The sequence below is a fragment of the Egretta garzetta genome, unplaced genomic scaffold, assembly GCF_000687185.1.
Source record: "Egretta garzetta isolate BGI_Z169 unplaced genomic scaffold, ASM68718v1 scaffold37, whole genome shotgun sequence".
Lineage (NCBI taxonomy): Eukaryota > Metazoa > Chordata > Aves > Pelecaniformes > Ardeidae > Egretta > Egretta garzetta.
The window spans coordinates 2,874,868-2,882,363 of record NW_009260269.1 but is presented as its reverse complement, the minus strand read 5'-3'; positions in this window follow the sequence as shown (position 1 = coordinate 2,882,363).

Below are 7,496 nucleotides of genomic sequence, written 5' to 3'. Positions count from 1 at the left end.
AGCCTTCATTTTTAACTCTTGTACTATGAGTAAAGAAGGCTACAAGCCCAGCATATGCACCAGCAAGAAAAACTTTGAGCTCAAAGTACACTAATAGAGTAAAACTACTGTAATAATTTTGTTTCGTAGTACCATGATGCATTTCTTATTGGTATACCCACAGGTGCTACTATATACTAGTCTCTGTGATAATTTATGTTACAAACAGTTTTTCAAGGTGTTATAGCTCAGCTGTAATACTCTGTTCTGCTCCAAGACTTAGCATAAAAATCATAGACTAATTCCATCTTAGAAAAAAATCCATGTTAAAATCTTAGACCAATCTCATCTTAAAAAAAAGGTGCATGTTGGGTTGTTTGGTTTGAGAGGTTTTGGGGTTTGATTTTTTTTGGAAAGAAAAATGGTGCAATCAGAAAAAATTCCATTGTGTTATTTAAAGCATTGAAAGAAGATTAACATGAACAAATTAAACTTAACATTATTTAGATTCCTATTAGACACAAGGAACTGTAAATATGGCAGGGTGGTTTGTAATCTATAAGTTACTTTCTCGGCCATAACTTCACAGTCTGTTATCACATGCTCCCATCAAATGGTATGCAGAAGACAACCTTTTGTTACAGCATCTTGCTTTTCTCTTAGCTACATTTGAACAACATTGTCATCCTCATGAGCCAATTTCTAATGCAATTATATTGCATGTTACGGAACCTTTTTAACGGGATGCCGCATAAAGCATGGTATACTCAAAGCCAGCAAGTCAGAAGTCTCCTCAGATATGCTTCACTAACCAAGTACTGTCATATTGTTTGCATTTTTTTGACAAATATTTAGAACCTAGATTTGCTCCGAATTCTGTGCTAGGAAAAGCTAAACCTGTGATTCTCAACTTGTTCTGTTGTTTTTGTTGCTGTTATTTTGTTATGTTCCCTTTTTGAGAGACATACGAAGCCTTTCAGACTTCTTTCTGTATCTACTGTTTCCTTGGTCTTAGATTTAGTTCAAAATTGAATGTGATTTTTTAATTTTCCGCTGGTCTAGGCCTCTTTGTTAACTAAATATTCAAACACCTCCCTTTATTGACTTGTTATAATCATGGAATCATAGAATCATTTATGTTTGAAAAAACCCTTAAGTTCATCGAGTCCAATGGTAAACCTAACATTGCCAAGTCCACCACCAAACCATGTCCCAAAGTGTGTGTCTACATGTCTTTTAAATACCTCCAGAGATGGTGACTCAACCACTTCCCTGGGCAGCCTGTTCCAGTGCTTGACAATCCTTCTGGTGAAGAAATATCTCCTAATATGCAATCTAAACCTCCTGTCGTGCATTGTGAGGCCATTTCCTCTCATCCTATCACTTGGTACTTGGAAAAGAGACCAACACTAGTGGTCTGCAGCCTCACCAGTGCCAAGTACAAGGGGACAATCACTTTGCTGGTCCTGCTGGCACAAGCCAGTATGCTGTTGGCCTTCATGGCCGTCTGGGCACACTGCCAGCTCATATTCAGCCGGCTGACGACCAACACCCCCAGGTCCTTTTCCACCAGGAAGCTTTCCAGTCACTCATCCCCAAGCCTGTAGACCTGCATGGGGTTGTTGTGACCTAAGTGCAGGGCCCAGCACTCGGCCTTGTTGAATCTCATACAGTTGGCCTTGGCCAACTGTCCAGCCTGTCTGCATCTCTCTGTAGAGCCTTCCTACCCTGAAGCAGATCAACACTCCTGCCCAGCTTGGTGTCACATGCAAACTTACTAAGGGTGCACTCAATCCCCTCATCCAGATCATTGATAAGGATGCTAAAGAGAACTGACCCCAACACTGAGCCCTGGGGAGCACCACTTGTGGCTGGCCACCAATTGGATTTAACACCATTCACCACAACTCTCTGGGCCCAGCCATCCAGTCAGCTTTTTACCCAGTGAAGAGTACACCTGTCCAAGCCATGAGCAGCCAGTTTCTCCAGGAGAATGCTGTGGGAAATGGAGAAAGACAGACAGTCCTTGAGTCTTTCTCGTGTTTGTTCATCTACTGTTCTTCCTTATTCTTTGCAGAACTGCAGAGGTTAGAAAACCTTTCCTTCAAACACTACAGCTTCACCCTTTATCAGGATTTTGATGCTTTGGGTTTTTTTTCTCTTGTTACCTTTCTCAGTTTTATACCTTGGCACATAGCTCCACCTCTTCTCTGAATATTTTCCAGACATCCTAATATTCTGGCATTAACTACCATCTATTGCTTTTGCTTAGCAAAGGGAATGTATGTAGCTTGAATTCCAGCCTAAAGGTGTTGTAAAAGGATATGCTAGCTCTAAATCATGCATCTTCTGTCTCCTTGACTACAAAAATATTTTTAAAGGGATGTTTTACAAACTACTTCTAAAGATCATTTGGTCTAAAGGCAGGGTTTGGTGGCTGGGCTTCTCTCTGTTTTAAAGCAGTTAGTATTTACACCATTTGCTTTTACTACTTACCTAGTATCTACTGCATTCAATAATCACCTAATATCACTGCCATCAGGGTGATCTTCAGAAAAAAAAACCTTTTCTTCATCCACTGGTTCTTCATTTAGCCTCAGTGAGATGAGTTAAGCTTGACTCATTGTTAGCTTCCACAGATTAATTAGACATAGTTAGATTGCATAAAAGCACTCTAAGATTTTTGACCATCTGACTATGAACAGAAAAAAAAAAAATGTCTTGGTATAATTCCATGAAACGTTAACCATTGACAGCCTATAGTACACATATTATATTGGTTTCAGATGCTGTTTATGTCCTTTCAAGAAGCCATCCTGTAGGAATGGCACTGATGTACAGAGAATGAGTAATACCTCTGTTATATATAGCCTCTATAAGATGTATAACATAATCGTTTTGTTGCTATACAGACAGAGGTGAATTTTGTAGCTCCCTGTTTGTTCCTGAGGAAGAGTGAGTGAAATGTGGCCAAGGATGGGCTGAGTCACCAAAGAGCAGAGAGAGAAAGGTTTGAAGAGATCCAGCTTCCAACACAAAAATATATGGGTGAGCCTGACTAGAGTGTTAATGCAGCTGCCCCTGAGCTGACGTGGCCTGACCATTCTGAAACTCCCAGCAGAGAGCCAGCACCCCTGGAGTTACTGAAGGACCAAGGGCAGAGGTGACCGGGAGATTTGTCTGGTTGTGTGTGCTAAGCCAAAGCTGCCAAGCACTGTCAGCTTCAGGAGCCCCAGTCTCTGAGGATCCTTTGTAGTGGTCAGCCAGGTACTCGGGTTTGGCATAAGGGTAATTTTCCATGTGTGTGTCTGTCTGAGTGAGTGTATTTCCTCGAATTCTGCTCTTTTTGATTCCTACGTCAATCAGCTGTTCTCAATAAAACTAAATTAACTGTGGCTTGTATTAGGTGAGAGATGTACAATGGAGATGAAAAACTCTCACATAGGGATAGCTTAATTCTTCCAATATGCAATAATTTCTATCACTCAGTATTGTGCCACTGATATATATATTCATATGTGTGTACATATATGCATATATGAATGGATTTTTATTATTTATCTATACATATACAAATCACATGTGAGGATAAAGGCATCATGCATCTAAGATCTATGTATGAACAGCACAAGACAGGGGTTTAACATTTTCAAATAATGTCCCTGGGGTAGAATTCATAACAAATTTTCCTGTGCTAAAATATAGCATGTGCACACTGCACTCTGAGCAATCTGATCTAGCTGTGTCCCTGTTCATTGCAGGGGGGTTGGACTAGATGACCTTTAAAGGTCCCTTCCAACCCAAACTATTCTATGATTCTATACAGAAAATTTGTCTTTTTAAAAGTAGAATGTCAAAATCTTGCCTTAAGTACGTCAGGAGCCATATTTTTTTTCCTTTGTTTATGGTTCTTAATATTTTGTGGGTTTTTTTGGTTTCTTCTAGGATTTGAAAAAGAGAAAATCCACAACAAATAATTGTTTCCTGATTATGCAGTGATTATACTTCCTGCTACTCTGCTCTTTACATCTATTTGCTTTTTTTATTTTCCAAGTTCTTTGTGATTCACTGTCTTTTCTACAGCACAGATGACAGCGGAGTAGTAAAAACTATGGACTGGCCCGCTAACTGGAACACAACTTTTGTTTAGGTTGGGATTTGCTGTCAGTTTGGCCTGTTCGTTTGGCCTGTTCATTTATCCTTGAGACATGCTTCTCTCACACAATCCCTTCTCAGTAGATACACTTTCTTTGGAGCTCAGTTAACAAGTGATGAGCAGCTGTCTTTTTCTTTTTCTTAGGAACTGGTGATGGTCCCCTTTCCCTCTGGACAGTGAGGTGACATCTCTTGTTCAGAACCACTGTGGTAAGATAAAGACTGCAGCAGAATATGCTGGGCAGACAAGAAGTGCTCAGACGCTTACCTGCCAGCAAGCTCCTGTTCTTCCCACAGCTTCACTTCAAGGAGCTACATACACATCCTTAGCTTGAAGCTGGCTGCTCATCCTCATGCTGCTCCTGGGCCCACTGCTGTACTACTGCAACCTTTTTCTCATGTGGGTCATTGCTAGTCTAGTAAAACAATCCTCATCCACAACTACTCCAGGCAGAATCATCTCAGGAAACCTTCTGGTGGTGAAAGTGTTTTCTTCTCTCTCTTTTTTTTTTTTTTTTTTAAGAAAAAAAATAAGCATAAAGCTTAAAAGCTCCTTCTTAAAAAAACCTAGAAATCATAAGAATTGAGAAAGAAAATATATACCTAGAGAGTTCAGATTCATAATATTCAGGAGTCTTTGCATATAGAACTTTATTTTAAATATATGTAAGAAAAGTATGTGCATATGTATATGTTTGCAAGAAAAATATCCCGCAAAATAAGTTGCAGAAGACTGAATATCCTTGACTGGATTTTTTCTTATTTTATTTAATACCATTGAGAGACCAATTTTACTGCTGATTTTTCACACCAACAGAACTTTATGGCTAAATAAGAAGAGCAACATAAATTATTATAAGATTGCACAAGAAAAGTTTGAATGGTGCACTCTGAACTTGCCAGATATTGCCAAGCTCTCATGATAAATATCTGTTTGACAGGTTATCCATCAAATTTGATTATATATGGAGGAGAATTGAATGGAGGTTCTTCAAGATACCACAACAGATTTTTTTCTATTCTTAAAATGATGCAAAATAAAAGAGAAATTCCAGAGTAATTTTTGAGTAAATAGTAGTCATTTTACTTTCAATGCGCTTTTATAAAATGAATCAACTTAGTATGCATAGGAAAATAGTCTGTCTTTGGCATTTTTTAATACCATGAAACTGCATAGGAAAATATATAAGACATTAGAGGTAACAGAGACTGGATAATCCAAACTTGAACATTTCTGAAGAAAACTGAACTAGAGAAGTGTAAATGAAATAGAAGGTATTAATCAATGTCTAAAAATCAGGCAAAATTTTTTGCTGAGGACTCTCAGTGAAATTTAGGGGCATACATTCATATAGAAAAAGAACCTTTAAAAAAGAATACAATTATTTTTGTCTTGTTTTCTCTCTCTTTGCTGAGAGAATTGCAGAGACAGTTTAGCAGGCCTCATAGGTATAGGACTGATAATAGATTAGTTAATGATAAAAACATATTTATTAAAATATGTATCAGGGCATTAGATAACAACCAAAAATATTAGCCAGCACTTCACTATGATTAATTCCACCTGTAATGATCCATGCTGGGGATTTTTGTGCCTTGCTCTGTGGAGCAGTCACTGACCAGAATCAAAGGCAAGATTCTGGATGTCCTGGGGTCTGGCTGGCATGTGCCAAAATGACAATTTACTGGCTCTGAGCACCGATGAGCGGGGAAGACCATGACGTGATGTGTAAAAAAAGAGCATGGCTAGAATATAGGTACCTAAAGTACAATCCAGTGTGCAGAACTGACAGAGTATTCTCATTTGATCCTGCTACCAGCTAAAAGCAGTGGCTCATTCAAGTGTACTTGAGAAATGCATTTAGAAAAAAATTGAGAGCCAAGGAATACATGAAGACCAGCTACATACTGAATGGGTTTAGAAGATTCCCATAAAATATTAACTCTCACATCCAACAGTTCAGCCTGACATGACACATAATCAGCACACTGTTCTCTCTTGCAGAAGCTAATCTGCTCACCTTTCTAGACCATGCTTAACAACGTATCCTCGTCAGTAGCTTGCTCTTGGCTCTGTTTTTTTCTCACTGCAGCTTTTCACACTCCTGAAAAACTGACCTGCTAAAGTAGCTTATTCCAGTAGGAAAAGTCTTTTTGTGAGTCCTACTATCATAAATTTAATGAAATAATTTTCACTCTATTTTGTAAAGATCTGACTTTTAGCCAATACATTCCTGGTCTAATCAGCTTTCACCTTCTGGGTCATCTGTGAAAAAATACTTAACATATACTTAAGTGCTAAAATGACCAAGCTGTTCTGCATAGAGGAAGTGACCGTATTGACAAAGGCAAAGAGTTTGAAGCAGGTAAGTAACTACACACTCTTTTGAGCACTGTTAATGCAGGAGTCTCTTTGTATTTACATCAGTCAATTCACAAAGTTTATTTAAAGGCTTGTGAAGCCAACTAAAAATAGATAAATAAAGCCTCCTGGCCAGATTTTTCAACCACAGCTTAGAGGATGGCAATTCCCAAGGGGTAACCTTAATCACATGACAGTGATGTACTGTATCATGTTCAGGTGTTGACTTATCTGTTTCTGAACCTGATGGATCAGATATTGGAGCTTGTTTATTAAGTTCAACTCCTTGTCTGTTTGATTCAGTAAAAGTTTTATCAGATTTAACATGCTATGTATTTATCAGGTGATATGTGTGTTTAATGTGCAATGCAATAGATAACGATAGTGCTGTGAGGGCAAGGAATCTGTCAGTGTTTCCATTATAAACCCCATTTACCAGGGTTTATCACTGAGCCACAGCTCACTGGTTGTCAGCTCAAATGCACTTTTTAAAATAAAATCATATTTATATTGGTTTGACTATTTTGTATTGAGAAAGCTGGTCTTAGGCATGCCTATTTTTTTAGAAGCTTTGCACTTAATACAGAAAAATGACTTCCAAAAGCAACCCAAAGTATTTTCTTGCACAATTTTATGCACAGAACTCACATTATCATTAATGGGTGTTATGTCTGTTCCTTATTTGATAGATCTACATCTCTACAACTTCACTGAGGGGCAACACAGCTCTTTTAGCTCAAACATAAATAAATTACATGCTTTTGAGATATTTCATGTTTCTGGAGTAATCTGAGACTTAAATAAAAAATAAAACAAATTAAAACTGTAAATGATAAATAAATAAATAATAATAATAAATAAATACTCTAAATTAGGTGAATAGATTCTTTCTGGCAAAATTTCTGCTAATGTAATGACAAGGTCTTTCTGCTTGGGAGTGGGCTGTCAGGAAATTACTACAGTGAACGAGAAGTGCTTGTGTCTGTTAGCCTGCATTCCT